A 24,933-nucleotide genomic window follows, 5' to 3' on the forward strand; every position below is an offset into this window, starting at 1 on the left:
GATCAAAGTATTGGAGAAGATTCTGCTGTATTGGTACTTGTAAGAATACACACCAGACCTGATCCTCTGTGCGCGGATACCCTGTATTCCTCAGCTTCTTCCAATTTCAAAGCCTTTGGAATTTGTTTTAATTCTGAGGGAGAAGGATAGGAAAGTAGAGAGTGACAATATCTAAAGACAACACGTGAAGAGCTCCAGTTAGTGGCACAAACTTTTCATTGAGTGCCCTGAGTAGTTTGGCCCTTGAACTATGTGGCTTATGAGAGAATACAGGAAAGACTGATTTCATGATTTAAAGAAACTCAGACGCAACCCTAGGGGAAACTCTGTCTCAGTTGTTAAAGTGATCTTAACAAGGGGGTGGTGTCAGAGGGAACATTGCCCAGAGCCATGCCTGCATGCATAATATGTGAGAAGCTGCCCTGTGTATTACATAAATGATTGTCCATGCAGCTGAAGATAATTAGCTATAATTTTGCACAAGGGACAGATTATCTCAAGAGCTCTTTCTGTGCTAAGATTGGAGTAGGTTTATGCAGAAAAGAGTCCAGAGTGGCCTGAGGAATTGCAAGTTGAGTTAGGATAAATTGTAGAAACCACACTTGAGAGCAAAGCTGTGAGCTGGCCTGTGGAAATGGGTACATTGAGACAAATGTGAGACAATTTCCTTGCTGGACTGTTGTAATGTCACTTGCAATATTGTGTTCCTGAACTTGAACTTCTGAATAAAGGCACTTGATTTTTCTAATATCAAAATGAGTTTTAAACTTCTATTATTTTGCATTTTTGTTAGGCCATTGCTTTTTCAGAATTCCCATTTCCAGAGGAGGGAGGTAAGCTGCTCCACTTGCATGTTATGTTAACTTCTTTCTAAAAATAAATTCCCTGAGAAGGGGGACTAGGTGCTTTGAAATGGACAGGAAGAGAGTATAAGAATGTGGTAAAGTAGTACCTTACATAGATTATTCCTGAGTTAGCAGTGTTCAGTACCCACATGTTGGATGTCACAATCTGCTGAGATAGCTGGCTGGTTAGGACCTGAATTCATGCTTCCTCAGCCCCCTCTCGGCTGAGTCAAGGAAAAATCCATGCCAAAAACCAGTCTGATATAGTGTTGTTGCTTCCTCTCATGTGTTGTACCTTCAGATGTATCAGTGAAGTCTGAATAAACTGGGGAGGTAAAGAAAAGCTGTAAAACTGGTGTGGCAATCTCATCTTAAGAGCAGACAGAAAAACTGTTAAGAATGGAGGGTGGTGCCACAGTGCTTTTTAGTATAGAGGATTTCACTGGTTTTACAATTAAAGCCCATCCTTCCCTTTGAAGGGATGATTTTTTTTTTTTTTTCAGCCTTATTCAGGTGACTAAAAATGTAATGAAAAGTTTCTCCTTAGAATGACTGTGATACTGCAGATTGTTAAGTCTTCTGCCATAAAGCTATCCTCTCACTTGCTACTGTCCTGACCAGAGGTGAAGGGAACTGAGGGCGTTTCCTTGAGGCGATTGGCATTTTCTATGCATGGGAGTACATGCATGTGCTACTCCATATGGAGTGTGGCTGACATCATTTGAGCTGCCTGGTCCCTGAAGCAGGTGTGCTTGCGGGGGCAAGGAGGTATTATGCAAGGAGTAGTGAATGTCCTTGCAGGTGCTTTGCTGGAGATAGAAGGCCATGCCACTGGTTTGAGAAGTGTCTGATGGGGCAATTCATGTCCTGCTGAGCAGAGCAGCCCCACAGGTCTGATAACCTGATGTTCTGCAGGGCTTTGTTAGGAAGCAGAGAGCAGAGCTTTCCAGAGTGGTGCTGCAGAAGGGAGCAGTGACAGCTGTGATGAGGGGCACGCTGTATGCAGGGAAGCACATCAGAGTGGGAGAGGAGAGAGCATGGGGGTGGGTGTGTGGGTGCCTATGCCTGGAGTGCCTGACAGATTGCCAGAGACAAGGAGGTATATGCTTTTTTTGGTGAGCTGAAACTCTGAGATGTGTCTACCTGCAGATATGCAGGATGCCTCTGCATGGATGCCTGCCTGTATACGCAGTTCCACTGGACTTGGGATATGTTTCTCTTGTGAGAATATCTGTTATGTGAATGTAGACCACAGACATTTAGGGAGACAGGTAGATATATAAGCATAAATGCAGAAGATACAGGAAAAAAATGTGGTCTATGATTTTGATCCCTGGTCAAATTTCTGTATTGTCCTTTACTTATGCATCTGAGCCAATATCTAGGAGTAGATCTGAAGAGCGAAATTTCTTCATTAGCAGCTTCTGTTTTTCACTATGTGCCTTGAAACATACCTAAAGATATTCCCTTACTCCTCAGATCTCAATTTAGAGTTGAGAAGATTTGTTTTCAACAGGCTTTGGAGGTTCAGTGCTGCATGCTGGAGGACTTTTTTTCTGAATGACAAAACTGACTTTTGTATCTTCAGTCCAGATGCAGAATGCTGAAAAAATCATGCACTTCAACCAATTATGGAGTGCTGAACAATTTGATAACTGAACTATAATTGTTTGCTCTAGAGAAGTTAAAAACCTATCAGTGTCAGTGATGAAATTCAAAAAGCAGGAGGCAACATGCTGTTGTAACGTGTTTTTCTGAAGCTTTTTAGGATGCTAAACAGCTTAGGGTGCTGTGGGGAAAGCAATGTGGTTTAGAATAAGATTCCCTTGATTTAGGAAGTTATGCTGCTTTGCTCAGAAGTTTTCCATTACCTGTTGTGTGTGTTTTTTGTTTTTTTAATAAACCACAGATATAGAGTAACTCTTACCTGCATTAACTGTTGATGCTTTTGTAACTTTCTAGTTGGTAAACACTTCATTATCAGCTCAGTAATATTGTGGGTCAGCAGGATGCATGTCATTACTGCTTAGGGGAAAGGGGAAAAGAGCTTTGATGTCAGATTGAAATCTCTTAGAATCCTGTTAAAATAGAGGTTGCTCTTCTAATAATTTAACCGTGTACAAGTTAGTCTGTCATCCAGTGCTTTTACTGGAAACATATCTGCTTTCCTTTCAGTGCCATCAAGGGCATGTTAGAAACGTGCTGGATTGTGCTAAACTTCATAACAGCATTTACCATGGGCAGAAGGATGAGTTAAGGTTTATATGTTTGTGGTATGGCAATGAATATGTTTTAGAAGTGCTAACTGCTCTATGCTGTCTTTTACTTTCTTTTGCACTAGTCTTATCTATTATTTTAACTTGCTAATTAGATCTAATATTCTTAAACCCTGAAGTTATCTCCCAGAGAGCTAGGATGCTTATTCACATTGACCTATGAAACATTAATATTAGCTGCTGTCTCATTAGGTATCGTTTTTCTGCTTGTGTATAGTATTGGCATTGCATAGTACATGAGGTCAACACACTTTCCCACCAGACTCTTGAAAGTCTATTACTGGGAAGCACAGCCTGTCTCATTTTCCCATCAGATAGAGAATTCCTTTCAGGTATTTGACAAAGAGACAGTCAAGCCCCATTTCCACTGGGACATCTAATGACTTGTAACTGTTTCTGGTGGTGATGGGTGGGGGAGTACTTGAAAATCAATCCCTAAGCACAGAATATAAAATTCCATGTAGACCTGAGCCTGCATGCTCACAACATCATCTGCCATTGTCGACAAATAATGCATCTTATTTACAGTTCTGATCTCAGTGATCATTGCCTGCTCTTTATACAAAGGCTAAGTGCTTTGCTAATTTCTGTTTTAATGTGCACAAAATAAGGAAATAATATTGCTGAGTTCCTAAACCTGAAGCCCAGTCTCTCTCTTGGTTAGGTATCTGGAGTGGTCTCTCTGAACCTGTTGCAGAAAATTACAAAATAACTTTGAAAAACCCATTTCCATCATCCCTTTAAAACCACTCCAAGAGACTCCAGGTAGCATTCAGAACACGTAAATTGTTTGTTTGTTTTTATGCAAAACACATTAAGGTAAAAAGAAGTTATTTAAAAATTTGCACCATGCAAATACAGTCTTCTAGTGTGATAAAGAGGGTACTGCAGTAGTGGCCTGCTGTCTGAGGCCTGGGCAACTGCAGCAGAGGTTGTCAGGCAGAGGGTGAGAAGTAGAAGGTACAGGACAGCCAGTTCTGGCAGTTCCATTCTGGCAGTTCCTACCCCCAGTCTACTTAGCTGTGATATTTATTTTGCCAATAAGAAGCCATCCAGGCAAATCTTCTACTTACATTATCTGTTGTCCCACCTCTTCTTTCTGAGGGAAATTCCACAATGAAATGACTCCAAATCACCACAAATCTTGCCTTTAGTGGTGGCCATGTGAGCTCACAGCCAGTCTTCTACAGATATAGAAGGATATAAGAGTACTAGCCAGAGGGATCCTCCACTCTGCTGAGAAGCTGGCAATTTAATTCAATCAGATAGAAAAGTTTAGTAAATGTCTATCGTGGTGGCCTTGAGGCTAGGCCTATTATACCCAATGCTATGACTCTACTTGTCTGGTAGCATGCTGGAATATAACCCCCACAAGTTGAATGGGTTATTCTTTGTAGGCTTTGTTTAGTAAAAGTCACCTATAAGTGGTCTGTGGAGTATTTCTAACTAGGGGATTGAAGATAGGAGAAACTGAGAAAGAGTTGAGAAGACCGAAGAGCAAGTACAGACCTCAGGGTGACATAAGAGGCTCAAACAGAGGTCACCATGTAGTTTTGCAGCCCTCTAAATACATTACTGACACTGCTGATGATAAAATACAGGCTTTTTATTAACTGTGGAAAGCTTTGGACTAGGACTTACAAACCTTACTTTGTCTGGACTTGTTTTGGCCTACACGGTGTTGCGTTTTAGCTGCTTTAGCTATAACAACAATTGTCTAACAATCAGGTGACTATTATGCAACTTGTTAGTTTTAGCTAGCATTATGCAGTTGTATAGTGGTATAATAATTTTGATGTACTTCTGCAAATAGGTAGCAATAACAAGCAGTTTTTCTGTGTAGAGTGATCTGTCTATGACACTAGACTAATGATGTAGTGTATTGTAGTACAAGTGTGGGATGATAGCAGAGGCCTTGAAAATACAAGAACAGGATGATACCAGAGGCTCCGGAACTACAAATAAATCACCAGTGGTCAGTTACTGGTCATTAATGTAAAGCAACCTTGGGAGCTCAGTAAAATTATTTTTTAGGTAACAGAACAAAACCCAAACATCCAGCATACATAAAACACAGCATATGTAGTATATTTGGATGAAATCTTGAATTGTGGACTCTTAAAGAGCAAAATGCAGTGCATGTTAACATAAAAAAGTTACACTTAAGCAGACTCTGAAGTGAGGAGAAAAGAACCCCCTCCATCAATATCAATGTCCTCCACATGCTGATCCCCCATCCCACCCTACAACCTCTTCCTGAGGAAATCTGGTACAGTAGAAGGGTTAGTTTTACACCAGAGAAAGATACAAGGTAGTAGGAGTGTCTGTGTGCCTATGTGTCTGTGGCAATGCAATGTTAGCTGTATTATTACTGAGATTTTTTTGCTGGAATTTTCTTTTGTATTTTTTCCTTGCTTTTTCTGTAATGGTTAGGTCTGGACTAATAATAATTATTTGATTATAATGTTAAGATTTTAATTAGAGTAATAATAAATTATTGGTTCCACATATAAAATGTGTTTCTGTAGCCCGCATAAACTTCATATGGTGTAGTGTAAGAGGGGACAGTGTAGAATCACCTGTAACTATGTCCACAAAGGTGGTGGAAAATAGACTTGTAGGTGGATGCAATGACAGAACTCACACATCAGAATGAATGTCAAGTAATTCTCGTATGTGGAATGCTGTGATTGAGGGAAAAGTCACAGAAAATTAAAGCGAATGTTGATGTGAAATAGAAAACAGATACCCTTTGCATGTGGAGTATTCTAACTGGCAATCCATCTTATTTGCATTGAAGAATAGATTCCATCCTCACTTGCATCCCCCCCAATATTATACTGTACATGAAGTTGCAGATCAAGGCAGTGGTATTTGTACAATGAAAACTTGCACTGAACATTTTGCATTTTACTATCTTTAAGTTTTGCAGCCATGTGAATGTAGCCATGTATATAGAGTTTCATAGCGCACTTCATTAAAAAATAATAAAGTAATAGCAACAATTAAAAAAATCCATCTCTTCAGTTGCGAATATGACCGTGCTGTCCTTTGCGTCATTGCTTCTTGTGGTGGATCTTGTCCATAAACATCCATCTGAAAATCTCCCTTATTGGTCTTTCTTTTAGTGAAGACTCTAAATATAATTTTAGTAGCTATTTCACCATGGCAGTTGTAGTTTTGTTCTAAATTTTGACTGTCTGTAGCAACAGAATGAACTACTAAAACTGATAAAGCTAGAGGGGGAATTACTAGTTTCTTCTGTTGTGCCAGAAGTGTAGTGATCATTCAGCTAGGATGTCTTGCCTGCCCGTTCCCAGGTAGAAACCAGACTAGGTTTGCCTAGGCTAAGATTGGATTGAATATTCTGCAAGGGAGATAGATAACAGGCTTCCATTTGGCCTTCTTGAACCCTAACTTAAGCTGCAACTTTAGAGCTGAAGAAGCTTCTAAGGTGGCGTATTGGACATAACCAACAGGTTTTGGTAGCTGGGGGGGTGCAGTGGTGCCCTGTGTTGGAAGAGGCCATGAGCTGCCCTGTACCATTCACAGCTGGTACCAGCTGGCTCTGAAACAGGAGAAGACACAGGAGGAGATATATGAAGGCATACAAAGGAGATGGAGGAGGCACTCCAAGCCAGAGGAGGTACACCTCTGAGGAGACTGAGGCCTGTGGATAAGCCTGACAGAGCAGAGAGACACTTGAAGGGACTGCAACCTGTGGAGGACCCATGCTGGAGCAGGGACACCCCTGAAGGGACTGTAGCCTTTGGAGGAACCCACGTCAGAGCAGAGGATCAGTAAGAAGCAAGGAGAAGTGAAGGAAAAGAGTAAGAAGCAAGGAGTGGTGGAGAGAAACCACTAGGCACTGACCCCAAATTCCTGCATTGCCCGTTTCCTCACTGAAGGGAGTGGAGGGCCTGACTATGACAACAAGGGGATTAGGAAGGGAGAGAAGAGGGGTTGGACTGAAGTTGATCCTGGGGATCCCTAAACACTTGATTGTTTGTTGTCTTGTTTTTTCTCAATACCCAAATCAGTAATTAAAAGTTTATGTCAACTGGCAATAAATTAAGTGAAATTCTGAGTCAAGGCTGTTTTGACCATGACAAGTGGGCAAAATCTATGGGTGATGGTGAACATTGAAGTTCTTTCATGGGATACTTTAGAGATTATAAGTGATTTACAGAAACATAGAATAATTTAGGATAGTAAGTTCCAAGATTTATTTTGGGACACCGATCTCTCTCACAAGCAAAATAAAATATCAGGAAGATGGCTATTTGTCAAGCTAGTGGAGGAAAGCATATCATTTTGTTTTTTCTGCAGAATCTTGAACCAAAGAGGAAAGGGAACTCTTCCGTATGAATGGCTTCTATCTCTGTAGGAGATGATCTAATATTGTAGGGTGGGGCTAGGTAGAATTGTCAAGATGGCATTAAAAAAATAGAGGAAAATGAAAAAAATGGAATGAGCGTTCATTTAGCATAAAAATCAAGTTGCCAAAAACAAGATCAAGACACCATCAGGTAGAAGAAATTCTTTAATTATGTTAGCAGTTGTTAGGCATGTTAGTAGCATGAGGAATAAAAAGAGTTTGAACTGTTTGTTTATGATCACAGATTTGATCTAGTTGGTATTACTGAGGTTAGGAGGGAGACACAATGATTTGAGCAGCTGGAATGTAAAAGGGTAAAGGGGACAGGAAAATGTCACAATGTTTGTGTGGCCAATGGAGTTATGGGTGAGAAGAATAAGAATTTTTAAATGTGTAGTCAAACACAGTAAGTGTTACAGCAAGAAATAGAGCTCCAAGTAGTATTATCTATTCCATTCTATTCTATCATCTATTCTGTTATAGTATTATCTATCTCTATTATCTATCTCCAGCTAGTATTATCTGTTACTAGATAAAGGTAGACAAATTGCCAGTATTAATGCTAAGAAGGCAGAAATGCTCAATGATATTTCTTTTCTATGGTTGAAAAGAGGCTGGCTTGATTTATTTATATCACAATGATAAAAGGAATCCTATTCCAAGAATAACTCAGAAATATGTGAAAGGACCTCTGCTAAAATTAAACATTTTAAAATTATCTAGCCAAGGTAATTTGCATCCAGGAGTTTTAAAAGAGCAGACTGAATGGTTCTTCAAATAAATCTGGAAATTGTTAGGAAATTCATGAGACTTAAAAGAAAACTAGAATGCTAATATTTAAAAAGGTTGAACAAGAGGACCAAGGACTTTGTCACGCTGATACTGATCAAGGACAGAATGAGGTCCAAGACTTTACAAATAGTTAATGAAATTAATGCCAATCAGCATGCGTCAAGCTGATGAAAGACTTTGTTTCAAACTGAGAGTTTGAAACAATAAGTTTGGATATGATAGAAATCATAACATTGATATATTTTTTGTAAGTGATTTAATTTTACACAGGCTTAATTAATGGAGTATTAGAAGCTTGATCCCAATAGGCTGACTTAGTCCTCCTGAAGTAAATGCATGCAGTCTCAGTACAGCAGTAACACAATTCAAGCAACTCAGACAGCACCTGGAGCTCCAGGGGCCTACATGGAAGTAGCTCCGCCAGCAGCTGAGCAAGAGACATGAGTGATATATAACCTTAGACAAAAAAAACCTATGTCTCTATATTAATAAACTAAGCAGTACCAGCCTTGGGCGCTGGATTGTAATTGCCCATACTATTAAAGTGCCACCAGGGAATTCTTAGAGACTACAGAATAGCTACACACATTCCCCAACAGTGGAAGTGCATCATGTGACTGTCATTTCTAGGAGCTATCATAATGAATATACCTCTTAGCAGCTGCAACACTAAAAGATCTCAAAAGAGGGATTAAATAGTTACTCAGATTCATAATGCTGAGCAGTTTCAGGGCCTGAGAGGTTTGTTTAGCTCTGCCGTTCCTGCCTCTCTTCCAGCCACTGCTACTGTGACATAGCAAGAACAGCACACCGGCAAAAAGTTATTAAGCAGAATCTTCCATATCTATAGCAGCTCCAAACAGCAAAACAACTGGGGGTGTTGTCCCTTAGAATTTTCTCAAAGCCCTTATTGTGCCAGCAGTTGTCTTTTGCCATGTTATAGCCTAGCACTGTTTTGTTTTTAATCTTCTCTCTTAACTGCTTGCCACTTCTAATTGAGCTAAGTAATTCTGGTCAGGCATGAGAGATGGTACAAGCCCTTGTGTTGAAATCGTGCTCAGTAGCACGCTCCTGTTATGAGTTTAGAAGTATACTCAAGTGCTTCTCTGGTCAAGTTGCTTTACTCACATGAGGACCTTACCTCATGTGGGTTGCCATTTCTGCCTTGAGCTGGTGACTACAGAGTGCTCTGTGGCAGGCCATGTGTTTATCATGCACAGCTGATAAGAGATAATAAAGCAAGGACACAGCTGGGAAAAACATAACATTTTGATAAAGAGTTAATAGCCAGCACTTGCTTTCACATCAATATGTTACATTTGGGTCTTGGTTTTGGCACTCAAGTCCAATTTCCCTCATTTTTCAAAGACTTATGATGCAGCAGAGAATTTTTTTGAGTGATTGCAAAGGGTGTACAACAGCAGTTTGAAGGGAATCAACCTGACCGTACAGTAGTGCTTTTTGGTAGGAATCAATGATCCAATTCTGGAGCAAGACCTGGATGTCTGAATACATATAAGAAGTTTCTCAACTAGATAATGGCCCAAGCCTACATAATTGGTTGATGGATATAAAATAGTCTACTGAAGGCAATTCTTGTTCTGCAACCGCATTAACTGTCAAAGATAGACTTTGCTATTGTATGTGGGTGAAGAAATCAGAATCATTATCTACTGTTTCTTCTGGTAAATTGTGTGTCCCCACTCTGGCATAATCAGTTCTAGTTGTCAGGCTAAACATTCAAGAGACAGTGTCCTTTATACCCTTGAAAACTTCTTTTTCAGCATCAGTCAGTCAGACGAGGTGCAGCAGACAAGGAGTCCAGGAGTGCCTTTGTATCATCTGGATAGACTAGAATCTGCTTTGATCAGCTTGCTTTCCTAAAGATCAGTCTGACATCCAGACTGGTCTGTGATGTAGATGGGAAGATGTTTGTTACTTATTACTCCAGCAATGAAAACAAACATCTGCCATGAAAAAATCCAAAGCATTTGTTATTTTGTTGCTGCTGCTTTTGTCTCCTGTTGGCATAATTGCATGTAGACAATTATAGTGTCAGCAGTTTCAGTGTTTTTCCTATCATCTACTGATTGTTGCATGACTGTGACTTGTTGCTAAAAAAAGTTGTAGTGTCCTTCATGATCAGGTTGACAGTGGGATGGGTGTCACCTTTCATTGTCTATCTCTGCTTTTCACTTATCAAGCTGATAGATCAGTGGCATCATGCAATGATATGAGCTAATTCTGGTACCAGAAGCAACATAGCCATGCTGCATGGAGTACTAATTTACTCCCAAGGGAAACTGTTCAGGGTATATATTCCCTGGAGCTTTTTTCATGGTCACCATATTCCAAATGTCATCATTGTTTAGATGGCACTTATAGTCATAGATGCATCATATTGCATTTGGAGGTGTTAAAATGCACTTACCAAGCAATCTTGATTGTACTGTACTGCCGAATTGTCCACATTATTTTTACCTCTCCAGCAATTTTTGTATCATCTGCAAATTTTACTAGCAATTATTTTATATTTTATCCAGATCACTGGAATTATTGCTAGAATATTAAAACAGAATTGTTCCAAGAAGAGATACCCCTGAGATGCTCATTAGAAAGCAAAAATCCATTCAGTGACAGAATAAGCAGAAATTCATATTCATGTGTATTTTGAGATCTGTTGTACCAGTTTTTAGTCTTTAAAATATTGGCCACATTCACTTTGTATAATGCCAACTTTTATTATTAACATATCATGTGGGACTAAGTTAGCTTCATTACAGACAAGTATTTTGGTAAGTTTTAAACCTGAAATACTGTTCAGTGGAAGCAGGCTTCTGGGCTAAGCAGGTATTTTAACTTTAACCAATTCATGGAGCCACTGTGTTCTGCAGAGAGCAGAACAACCTCAATGAAATAAGGTTGTTATTTCATCTAATCTTGGCCAAGCCTAGCTCTCTTCCTTCAGACCTTCTTCAATGCTCCCATGGTCTTTTGGTTGTGTCATTATCCCCATCGTGAGTAAAGTGGCAGATCCTTAGTACAGCATCATTCGCACCTAGCAGCCTGACTCATCTCCTGGCACAGAAGTAAGTGACATAGAACAGTGCAGCCTTTTTTAAGGTTACGGGCAAAGGAACTTGAATATTTCTTCCTACTTCTAAGGAGGCATACATTGTATGAGCCAAAGTGCTGGGGACTTGGAGCGGGGTAGAAACTGGGACCCTGTTGGCTATGCTGCAGTATTCTTCTCAGGGGATGGAAGGGTCCAGAAGGGCTGCTGCATCCTCATATGTTTTTATCGAGGTGAATATATTAATGTCTGTAACTAGCTTTACTTTTAAAATCATCAACTAGAGAAACAAAAGAAAAATAATATTCATTATTCAGCAAAAGTAAAAATAAGTTTAAGGTTGTAATCACTTTCCTCAAATTTCTTCTAATCTAAACATAGAAAGATGCTTGTTAATACTTTGTTTCCAGTGATCATATTTCTTCTGTTTTGGAACTGCTATATAGATCAAATAGTCGAACTAGTGCAATGTGTCTTAGAACAGAAAAAAGCTATTTTAAAATTGCTTCTATATCAAGTTATTTTAGTATTGATAAACTTCTCATAAAAGGCATGCATGCTGTGAAAAGTGTTTTCCTAGTATGGTTTAGTTACTTTATAAGACAAATTTGTAATCACATAAAAAGGCCAATTTGAAAACTCCTGTTTTCCATGAAGATGTTTTTTAGTCTTAATTACAATAATCATCAACCAGCCTTGATTTGAGGATCGATGGTACAATAAACCAAATTTCTGCACCATCATTAATCTTGCTGCTAAATAAAGCCTGATTTCTGTCCATTGTTCTGTGACCTTTATCTGTGCTTTTCAATATTTTTCCCATCCTTTTCCTCTATTTTAGCTTCATTTTCTTTTGCTGATATGATCTGTGCCATTCAGTGTTCTGCAGTGTCTGAGAGTAGGTTGTTGGGATTTTACTGCCTATAGATTTTTCTCTTCTTTTATTTACATAAATACATTTTTAATTCTTCTAGTTTCTGACTTTACCTTCTTCAGAATTGACAGTTGCAGCATGTGTCGCTATTATCCATTTAATTACCTTCTGAAGTCTGATCTTTGATTTCAGCCTGACTGCTCTAATTTTCCAGGCTGGTACTTTTGTTAGCTCTGTTATTGCTGTATTTCTTTTGCTGCTTCTAGGTTGGGATCTTTTGACACTTTCAATGCTTTTTTTGATTCCTTTTTTCTCTAATCTCTTCCAGAATGACATTCAACAAGATCTGGCACAAATATGATAGAAAAAAATATTCTGTATTTACATTTTCTTTGTATCTGCAAGTATGTTGATTTTGACTAGTCATCAGATTACTGTGCAGTTTTCTCTATGTTTGTACATAGCAATCAGGGAAGTGATAGCAAATGAACACAAAATATCGTACACATGGAAGGCATTAGATTTCTTTGCATTTTCAGTCTTTTGATTCTTTTTCCCACTTATAACAACGTAGAATTTCCTCTGCTGTTGCACACTGCTAATACCTACTTTATTTCCTTGAAATCAATTTTACTTTCTGTACGTCTGGGGGTTATGTTAGAAATCTGTTGTTACACAAACTTTTCTGATGTTTTAATAATGTTTAGCACAAGTCACACGCTCTCTTATGGCCATGGTGTTTAGGGTGAATTTCTATGAATGTCACATTTGCAAAGCTGTTCTTTCTTCTCCTGTCAGTCTGACCTCCAAACACTCCAGTTATTCTGGAGAGGTTACAAGTATCCCCATCCTCACATGTTTTTCTAACGGATACCATACTTCCTTGGCATCTGTCTTGCACTGTGCTGGCCTGTTCACTGGCAAGCATAAAATACCATTTTGGTATGGAGAGCCCTTCCATACAATTTTATCAAAAGCAGATTCAAGTGTCAAAATATACAGTGGATTGAAAAATGCAAGGTGTAAGAGGAAAAAAACTGTTTAAAGACCCTAAAAAGCATCATCTACCCAGTTTTTATCCTTTTTCATGCAAGCTATCCCAAATATAAGGTAGTGAATAGCATTATATTCCACCCATATTTTTCCCTTTTATCATTTGTTAGCAGAGGAGTGTTGCCACATGATTGGCTTTTTTCTATGTACTAGATTAAAGATATGTCTTTCATATCTGAAAACTATATTAACTACATACCTTCTGTATGAAACTGAGTATTTATGAAATAATATTAGCTTAAGCATCTGGTTTTGTGTAATTAGTGTCATCAGACATTCCAAATGAGCATGTTACTCTACTGTAACTCTACTAATGAATCTATTATGAGTTATCCCCTTGTTTTTTCACAGTGAAAGTTTAAACAAACTTATTAAAGCAAGTGCAGCTTTTTCTGCGGGAAGAAGTAAGTGGAGTCTGATTTATTTCTTTAGCTGAACAGAACGTACTTTGGAAATTAATTGTATTGCATTATCAAGTTATTTTAGCTTTGAATCTTTGTTTTACATGAGAAAGAAGGCAAGAAGACAGATAAAGATTTAGCAACAAACAGTTGTCAAAAACTGTCCCATCATTTTGAAAATAACTACTTTGTTTTGAAGTTTATGATCAATACTATGTCATATATCTTGTAGTGGAAAAAATATTATCCCGCAAACCTCTCTTCCATTGACATTATCTCTTAACTATATCAGAACAAGAAGGAAGGTGGATTAACAGACACATTTGAAGTGACTGAGTTCTTTTTCTCGTAAGTTTTATTCTAGATAAATGAAAGCTATTAGTTTCTTTCAGAAATAATTATCTGTCAAGGACAGAAAAATTTGTAGCAGTCTGTCACTAATCCTTTGTCTCAGAATCAATAAAAATATGGAGCTAGAACCTGTGTAATGAACTTTTAGAGGCAGTCATGAACTGAAGAAGCACAGTCATAGGAAGCAGGAATTGAATCTGAGATCTCTGGATTTACAGCTTGAACTAAACCTATCTGCATGGACATGTGATTAAGATCTTGATTTGAATGTTCCAACTTGGCATGCCAGGAAATGCTCCAGATATGTGCACATCATAGTAATTTTAAAATCCCCTTTTAACCTGCTGACATGTACAAAATAACTTGGAGGTATGCCAAGCACTTCTATCACAACAGCAAGGCCTAAGCAAGGCTAGTGCAGTAAAGTTTACTAACTCAAATATTTTTCTCAGTTTGTAAATTATTTTGCTTTATTATGCAGACTTTTATATTGATGTTTAATGATCAGACTTCTTTTCTGACTATGTCCAGGAGATCCCAAAGTATGAGAAATGTCCGCTGGGCTCTGGGAGATATTTTGTTATCCCTGGAACAGCTTGCAGAAGAGTCCTGCACCTGCTGGCCAGCACCTGGAAGCTGAAAGTTAGTTTAGTGATTATGAATGATGAGCTATTGCTAGCTATTAGCTGCCTTCTCTTGAAGACCTGTGAAGAGAAAGGTTTTTAGGTGGAGCAGAAGCCTGACTAACATTGTCATTTATGCACTAGCATATTGGCTAGCAATGGTTCTACCATTTCTGAGGGCAGAAGAGTGGCTATTCTCTAGACAGTGCCAGACCCAACTGGAGGTTAATAAAGCTTCACTGATTGCTTTATGATTGTTGTAGAAGTCTCCAGAGCTGACTTAGTGTACCTTGTCTGGATAAAGGATGTTCCTGTTTGTTATAATAGCAGAATTCCAGATATTGAATTATCCAGTTGTACCAGAACAGTTGATGGCAGCCATTTGCCAAGTGTCTACTGAGCAGTTTTCCAGAACAGGCAAACAGGAGGTGATATTTTCCCCTGGGTTGCACCTGACTGCTTCCCAGCCGGCATGCTGACTTTCCTGCATGATTTGATCTGCTGCTCTCTTCTTTGCTCTCCTCTGCATGAACGTTGTATGTCTTGATATACTGGGCAATTGGCTGTGGTGTTGTAAAGGTACAAACAAAAGTAAATAGGAAGCATCAATAGAGAATATTTTACTACTGAAGTGCTGCTGCTGTCCCAGCGTCTGGATCTGAGACAATTCTTCCCAAACTCTTCCCAGATATATTGGACAATATTAACAGCTTTCAATGCCCAGGCAGACACAAAAAAAGCCCTCTTCATGCTAGAGAGGTGTCTGTCCCTCTGCTAGTACCTGTTTCTCCTATTAGACCCAAATATTTGAATAAGTACTGAAAGTTTTCTTTTGTGGAATCTGAGCTTTCCTGGAGTAGGAAGAAATGAAAAGAAAGGTGGATTTCTTGTGAAAGAGGAGAACCTGATATGAATAATGTCTTGCAGATAATCCAGTAGCCCAATCCAGCAGCAAATGAAATCACTTCCAGCAATCAAGTTACACCAACCAGGTAGGAACCACTAAAGAGAGAGAAGTTAGTGTACTGTGCTATACATGAAACGAATATTTCTTGCTGTGGAAAGCACTGGGCTGGATTTAAATTCATTCTTGAGAACTTAATACATCTGTGGATGGAAACTTGAATGACTCTGGAAGGACTGTTACCAAAAAATCAATGTAAGTCACTGCTAATTGCAGGGTATTTCACACAGTGTAGCTATTATGTCTCTCACATTTCCATCTGTTGTTTGTTTAATGTGGCCTGTTGTGTTTGTGCTAAGAGATTATCAGGTTAACTAAAATGTTAATGTAAGTTGTAGCAAAGCCCACAGAAAAAGGTGGAAGCTGAGTGTGTGAATGTTAGAAGCCTATTATATAAAATTTACAAATGCTGAAGGAAGCATCCATTGCCTGTGGCTTGCGAAGTGCACTGAGTAGGCAAGGAATACACAGACCTCCCTCATCCACAGAAAGCGTGCTGGGCAGCTAGCCATTTCATTTTCCATTGCCATCTACCCTCCAAACTCTCCATCCCTGCCTTTTCAGAGAAAACATTGTGTGGAAACATTCTGCTGACATACAATATCAATATCCCAACACATCCTTCCCCGATTTTCTGTTTTGTCCTTTGTAACTTTTTTTTTTAATCTGAGGACAAAGAGGAGCCCCAAAACAAATTAACCCAAAATATTATTTGTAGTTGACAACTGCAGTGGGCTCATGGAGAAGTGGAGAAAGGACACGGACTATTAATAGAACCACAGAAAAGAATAATGTACTACCCTTAGCAATAGTCATCCATGTATATGCTGCCTTCTTTTGCCTGTGAGATAAGGGTGCTTTTGTTTTTTTTTCCTAATTTCTAACCTCCCATCCAAATTGCATTATTTTACAGCTATGTGGTTCGTTCAGGAGGCAATGACATCTCAGCTGTGATTTATCAAGGCATGTAAGTACTTCAAAGCTGTAAACAGAATGTGAACTAATTGGTGTAAATTTCCAGAAGAAAATAAAGGAACTACAGGGAATGCATTTCCTGACAAGGTAGAATCACAATGCTGCTTTGATTTAGGTCCGTGACTTCACCAAATTTGTCCTTGATTTTTGGGAATGTGATCATATAAAATTCTAGTTTACCTTTCTTTAACTGTGATGATCTACCTTCTTTGATGAAAATTTTCAAAAAGAAGAATGTAATGCCCCCTTGTTTAGTGCACTTTTAATCAAAACAGTATCTTCTTCCTTTTCCTCTGTTATTTCTCTGCCTTCCTTGCAAGCCATCTGGAAAGAAGTATCAGATAGTATTGGCCAGTAACTTATTTTGAAGGTGTTTTTCAGGGATGCAGTATGGGGAGCTTTTCAGAGTACTAGCTAAGCATTGCATTTTTAGATATAAATACTGTTTCTTTAGAAGAAAGGTAAACAGCAAAGGCATGTATAAAGTCTGTAAGAAATGACAGAACAAGGTCAGGAGTGTAAAGAACTTTGAGAACAATAAGAATCAATTGTTTGTGACTTTTACAGGATCACAGGATTGTGAAAAGGTCTTGATCTATTTTATTGTCCTTCCTCAACTATATTTGTTGCTTTGTAAAGAAGTTTGTCCAATATGTTTTAAAGACAACAAGGGATAGAGACACCACCATATTCTCTCTTACATTAGAATTTGTTTCCTTATGTCTGTCATAAATCTGTCTGCCAGATATCAGTCTCATTACAATTTTAGTTCCTTCTTTTATATTACATCCTCAGTGGTCCTGAGGAACAGTGTATTTGTTAGCTCCTTTTTCTTAGCTGTCAGTGAACTTGATGATCTCCTCCAATTTCTCTCCTTCCTTGTATCCAACTCTGTTAAGTCCTTCTTTTGTCACAAGTCATGTTGTGTAGCTACTAGAACTTTGTTTTTCATGGCAGAGGATTTCAGTTGAGGCCTTGCAGAGGCTGAGGGGAATGGGAAGTATGTCTCACAGCCTGCAGGCTCTAGTGGTGTTTACAGACATGCACACAGAATGACTGAGGTTGGAAGGGACCTCTGGAGATCGTCTAGTCCAACCCCCCTGATCAAGCAGGGCCACGTAGAGCAGGTTGCCCAGGATCGTGTCCAGGCGGGTTTTGAATATCTCCAGAGAAGGAGACTCTGCAACCTCTCTGGGCAACCTGTGCCAGGGCTCTGTCACCCTCACAGTAAAGAAGGTTTTCCTCATGTTCAAACGGAACTTTCTGTGTTTCCTTTTGTGCCCATTGCCTCGCGTCCTGTTGCTTGGACACCACTGAAAAGAGTCTGGCTCCATCCTCTCGACACCCTCCCTTCAGATACTTGTGCACATTGATAAGATCCCCTCTCAGTCCTCTCTTCTCCAGACTAAACAGGCCCAGTTCTCTCAGCCTTTCCTCATAAGAAATATGCTCCAGTCCCCTAATCATCTTCATAGCCGTCTGCTGGACTTGCTCCAGTAGCTTCATGTCTCTTGTATTGGGGAGCCCAGAATTGGACACAGTACTCCAGGTGTGGCCTCCCCAGGGCTGAGTACAGGGGAAGGATCACCTCCCTTGACCTGCTGGCAATGCTGTATCCCAAGGGCGCCTTGCAGGCTCATGGTTAACTTGGTGTCCACCAGCACTCCCAGGTCCTTCTCCGCAGAGCTGCTTTCCAGCAGGTCAACCCCCAGGCTGTACTGGTGCATGAGGTTATTCCTCCCTAGGTGCAGGACTTCCCTTTATTGAACTGCATGAGGTTCCTCTCTGACCATCTCTCCAACCTGTTGAGATCCCTCTGAATGGCAGCACAGCCCTCTGGTGTATCAGCCTCTCCTCCCAGGTTTGTATCATCAGCAAACTTGCTGAGGGTGCACTCTGTCCCTTCATCCAGGTCATTGATGAAGAAGTTGAACAGGATTGGACCCAGCCTTGACCCCTGGGGTACACTGCCAGCTACAGGCGTCCAACTTTGTGCCACTGATCACAACCCCCTGAGCTCTGCCATTCAGCCATTTCGCAATACACCTCACTGTCTGCTCATCTAGCCTGCACTTCCTGAGCTTGCCTGTGAGGATGTTATGGGAGACAGTGTCAAAAGCCTTACATGACCCCGCGTGGGTTTGCTTTTTCCAAAGTAAATGGGTACTGTTTGATTCATGTTCAGCATGCCCTACACTCTAATCCAGGAGAAACACTCTAATTGTGCAGATAATCTTGATTATGCAAAATTATATTTGTTATGCTTGTGATATTTGTGGTAGAGATTCCTTTATATTTCATGTTCATTTTGGAAGGACGGACTAGCACTTCTAGACTCCAGCTTCTGTATTAGTCAGTACCCAAAGACGTGGTTTGTGAAGAGGCTTCTTCTTCCTATAGCAGTAAGAGAAAATGTATCATCACACTTTCAGTTTGGTACCTATCATCGCATAAACGCCCTTTTCCTTCTCCAGTCCTTTCCACACCAAATATGTGCTTCCCTGCAAGTCTAAAACAGAACTTAAGTGGAATCATCCTCCTTAGAGGAATCTTTCTTATGGCTTCATGCAAATCTTCCATGCATGATGACTGCTGCTGCAAGCAGTCTGGGAATTACCCACTGCAGTGATGTCTGCAGGCCCTTCATTAGGCTTCATTCTTTTGTGAACCTGACAGCGCTGAATATAAGTGGTGAAAATGGAAACCTGTTGTGGTCATGAGGGTAGCATTATCTCTGCAATCAGTTCTGCTTGCATGCAGAACTGTATGTTCCTGATTTAGATCTGCTATTTAATGAGGATGTGTTTCCAAGAAGTGCAACAGTTAGTGATTCAATGGATAATGAGGCAATCTTTTTCCCATAAGAATTAATGTAAAAAGGGAAGATACATTCAGGGATTTGAGAAATACATGCATTTTAGGTACGTAGGAACAGATTGCAACCTGAGATCTTTGCCATTTATACCCTAGGAACACTGCCCCCAAAAGTGAAATCTCAGCAGTGCAAATGCAGAAAAAAGGCAAAAGGGATACTGCTGTGTAGCTGCACACAGGTGGTCTGCAAAGTTGTCTTACACAGCACTTTACTGAAATATTAAAAATACTGTACTTTAGGCTACTATATCTGTATTCTTACATTTATTTTAATGTAGAGTCCACAAGTTGTGGAAGGATGAAGGACATAAAAACAGAGTAATAGTGCTTAGCAGAGTAGGGTATTAAATGATTTACAGAGGATTTCTGTAACAAAAGAGAGAGAAGAGATGGATAACAAGGTGCTACTGAAGTAGTCAAGCCCTATGTCTTGTTAAAACTTTCTCTTGGCACTGTATCCTGCTTCAGCTGATGCCCGGTGGTTTAATTGGTTCTAAAATGGTATCAAAGATGTGTTGGCTTCTCTTAGCTATACTGAAATCATGCTCAGGTCTATATTCTTAAAAAAAAAAAAAAAATGCATAAAGGACAGTGGATTCTGTCTTTGTGGAGATGTCTTTATTTCTCTCCTAATCAGTGTAATATGTTGGCTAGGAAAGTAGAGAGAGATGAAAGCTTAGATCTCCAATTTTATATGGTGATTAAAGGCATAAAATGGGAGTGATTTGTAAAAACATTATGGACAGCTAGAGAGTGGAGTGATGACTAAGACTGAGCAGATGTAGGGATTTTTATTTATTTTTTTCCTGCAGACTGTACAGAGTGATTGCAGGAGATCTGAATCTGCAATACAATTCTGGCCTGATCCGTCTGGGTGACGTGGCAGATCATGCGCTGGATTCTCAAGTCCATGTCCTCTGCCTTGCTACTGTGTCCACACTAAAAATCAGATTCAACCACTAGCGATTTTGTGTGGACCCAAGATACCATAAAACACATTCATGAACCCAGCATCACACTAAACTGTTGGCGCAGTTATGTCCAAGATAAGCTCTGATTTCACTGTGATTTAGACTTTAGAGAAAGAGTCGTATCTTCTGACTTTTAGAGCTCCATCCTTATTCAGATACTAATGTAGAGCACCAATGTAAGATTTTTGGCTGGCATATGTAGTTTAAATTCCCTCCCTCCTCTAACCCTGCTACAGTGGCTACAGGATTGTCTTGTGGCTCGATCCTGGATCGGATTATTGTCTCAGTCCTGGATTTGAAGAAAATAGCTACTACTTTTAAAGGGATGCCATCAGCCTTGGGTTAAAAGTGATATCTATACATGAGAATAAAAAATTTTCCAACTTCTATTCATATTTTATTTCAAAACTGACCCTCCTGATCATGTGGGTTCTCTATAGTGCCTTGTGCATTTGGAATCTCTCTTTTTTGCCTTTCCTGGTTGACCAGTAATCTCTCTTCAATTCTTTCTAGGTGCAAGAAAAGTCTAAATTTTGGATTCAGACAAATGGTGACTGACAACAGAGAAAAAGGAGTAACAAGGTTTTAAAAGAGAAGATGTACATATAGGAAATAAGTATAAAGTTCATTACATGTTTTGGGAGGGGGACAAAATCTGTTCTACTTGTTAAGGATAAAAAATAATGGTTTTGTACAGTGCAGTTTTAGCTATGGCATTTGTATAAAATCATGATACATTTTTGATTCATTATTAATTGTTCAAGGGAAAAGCACAACTTCTTATTGAAACAGTGATGTGTTGGGAACCCTATATTCAAAAAAAATTACCTGAGAGTGTAAGAGGGTGGAAGAGACTGCTTATTGAGCAAATAATTGGTTTAAAAGGTAGTAAACAATAAATTTGTGTTAACTTGTAAAGCTATGTATATAGCTCCTTCACCCTTCTGTTTTTTAATATGAACCCTAATTTTATGTTTACTGGGTGTTAAGTGCCCATATTGGCATAGGGATCCTAATACACTATTGCAAAGCCTACAGTCCTTATGTGATTTTGTGGGTAATGTAATGTGTACAAACTGCAGCTCAGTCCAAGATGCCAAGGTCCAATCCCTGTGCCCAGAGGGGCTCAGTAGTCCATACTTCCAGACTCAATGTTTTATAAAAAATAAGTTAATTTGGGAATGGGAAGACTGGTGGGAATGAGGAGAGGTGAGGGAAATTCCAGGATTGTTTCTCCTCCCCAAAGCAGTGTATTTTAGGCAAAATTTTTAAAAGGGTACACTACTGCAGTATGGATTTTTTTCTTTGATTGTCATTAGTAACAGTAGTACAACAAAGCATAAACAGCTTCAGTTCATCAGCTGCAGTTCGTCTTAATGTGGAACTGGTGACTGGGAGACCAGGGAAAGGATGAAAAGAGGAAAGAACATTATGTTGGGGCTGGTCAAGTGCAAGAAGACAATATCCACTCTGTCAGTTTTTGTGGAGAGAGATAATAATAGATCACTTGGAGGTGTTACCGCAATTCACAAACCTATGCCCAACTTCCCCACAAATAGGAGGGCAGATGTATAGTAACATGATTCCTGTGTTTGTTACATGGCTTAATATGGAAGCTTTCAAGCCATTCAGTGCAGAGTCTCTGTGAAATGGGACTATATAAAAAATGATTTATATACTAAGAACAAAACTCCAGCCTGCTCCTGATACAGAAATAGTATGTAGAAAGTATCTAGACTGGGTATCCTCAGACTTGTTATTCTACCTAGTGGAGCCTTGAATAATTTCCCCAAATCTTCTCTTTGTGAGCCACTGACTTCTTTCACTACTTTACTTGTAGCTCCACTAATAAATGAAATGGCTTCTGTCTCTGTGGGGTAGTTTGCACCCCATTCAACATCAACCATCCCACAGTAATTGGAAGTTGAAGCTGAATCAAACTTGGAGTCAATGTATGTGCTCTTCCAGTGGCGTGGTAAAAGTCTACATGAGAAGGACTTGTACTCCTATAATTTTTGGACTGATAACTGGTGTATTTCACATACTTGGATTTTTTTTCTTTTTAATACATTTCTTATGTTATTTGACTTTTCTTTAAATATGTACTTGTATAGTTCATAGAAAATTAATGGATTTTGCAGTGTTGTTTCAGTAGAGTCCTGAAAAAATCTGTTGTGCTCTGTTACACTCAGTCTTGCCTACAGGCGAAGAGGCAGTTCACCTTTTATATATACACAAATGTGAAGCCATGAATTTATTGTTAGTATAACTGAAATCTGAAGAACAATCCAACTGTTACAGAAAAAGAAGAATAATGGAATTAAAATTGTTATACACACACTGCCTAGTTTCTACCCCTTTTCCTGGTGTTATGCTCACCCTTCCCCTGCTCCCCTGGGTTTGAAGGTTGGTGGTTTCATTCTGGGGTTATGGCAAGTTGTCAGCATCTGGAGTCCTTTGCCAGGAGGAATGTAATGTTCTTGTTAATGGTTTCTTATTCTTCACTCTAGAATCTACTTGGCCTCATTTTTATGTTTGTTAACACACTTTTACACCTTTTCTCACTCTTCATTGGTCCGCAGCTCCATGTTGCATCCAAATTGACTATATATGGTGCCTTTTACGTATGTTGGATACTACTACTTTTTTTTCTTTGGTACCCATAAAACCAGTTTTGTCCAGCTCCAGGCCTGCATTTTTTTAACTTACCATTAACAAGTTGTTCATAGCCTTGGGGTCTCCAGTGCCAAGCCAGTGCCTCATCTCTTATTATCCCGTGCCTGTACTCCATTATGTGACATCCTGTGTCTCCAGTTCTCAAGACCCCTGCTGTCATACCAGCCTGTATCTCTTTACACTACATCATTATGTTAGTCATAAACATCTCATTCTGCATGGAATAACTGCTTGTTACTGCTATCTAAAACTGTGGTTGTACCATACAAAGATAAACAAAAGTAAAACTAATTGCCACAGACACCTGGTCAATTAGCGAAATTGCTGTCACAGCTAAACCAAGTAAAGCAAAGCTGAAGGCAGGTCAAGAAAAGTTCAGGCTGAGCAAGCCTGACCAGCCTCAGTCATGAGGCCTTGCAGACTCAGTAAAAAGCTTATGGCCTGTTACTAGCAATACAGGGCTACACAGCTACAGCTCTGCAAGCTGGTTAGGATCTGTTTGGCAGCTTGTCTTGTAAGTCGTAAGGGAATGGTTGTCTTTGAGTCAGCTAGCCTATAATCATCAAAAAGAGGGTTGGTTCAAATCCTACTGGTGTCATAGGGAAAAATATGGGTGTAGTTTCTGAGGAAAGCTGGTTTTCCTCTGCAAGAGAAGATAGAAAGAAAGATTCCTTTTTAAAAGAAAAAAAAAAGTTTGTGGAAAGTGACTCCTGAAAAGTGCTGACAAGTTCTGATTGCATAACAGTAACAGTAAAGGTCATGGTTGCTTAGGAGGACTGCTCTTCGGTGACTCTTGACTTTGGGATGTCTTCCAAGTATTTTCACAGGTAGCAGCGGTGCAAAGGATAAGAGGTTTAATGCTATACGTGGTTGGTAAATTAGGATTCAAGCTTGAGCAGAGCTGACACTCTCAGATACTCTTCACCTTCTCACTTCCCAACCTGAGAGGTCACCTGTCAACTCTGATTCAGACTCGAAACCAGCCACCTATGCAAGGTCAACAGTTCAGTTTAAATCCTCCCACAATAGCAAGAACTGTGCTTTTCATGGCAGGAGTATTATCTCCACCTAACAATAGCAGCAATCAATTTATATCTAAAAGGCTATTTGTGTTCCTAGTTCTATTTTTGTTTTCTACTTACTTCCTTTTCTCTTTGTCACAAGAATACTCTTCAGCTTTGTAGGGAAATCAAAAAAACACACAGTATTTCCATTCCTTAAATAGTCTATCTAGACTTACAATATTCTTTTCTCCTCTCTCCCTTCCCTAAATGCTTGTAATTGTCTCAGTGACTGATCAAGAAGATAGAGGTGGCACACCAGACTTCCCAGCAACACTGCTGTCCTGTTCAGGCAGGACCTGGCAAAGCAGGTCTTTTGTTCCTTTTGGAGTTCCACTGGAATTCCTATTCCACTGGAATTCCTATACCACTCAAAGCCAATTTTCTTCCTCTTCAGTACTTTGAGATCTTATACTAAAGCATTCCCTTTTAGGAAATTACTGCAGTCTCAGAAATTTTTGAATAATTCTGTGCTGTTTTTATCAAAAACATACTGTTCAAAACTATGTATTTGTCAGCGTTTTTGCCCTCTTACATGTGTGAAATATCAAGGTAGAATGTGAAGCCATTGCTAAATGCTTTACCTAGACAAGGATAAGAAACCTAAAGGTATTTCAGATTTATAGATTCATTGTTTCATAACAGCTTGCTGCTGAGAACTGGGGAGGTGGGAACCACAGAAACAACGACATGGTTGTTGAGCAACTTCAGTAAAGTGAGTCTTTTATTCTGCCACTGTTATATTG

The sequence above is a fragment of the Apteryx mantelli genome, chromosome 3 (assembly GCF_036417845.1).
Source record: "Apteryx mantelli isolate bAptMan1 chromosome 3, bAptMan1.hap1, whole genome shotgun sequence".
Classification (NCBI taxonomy): Eukaryota; Metazoa; Chordata; class Aves; order Apterygiformes; family Apterygidae; genus Apteryx; species Apteryx mantelli.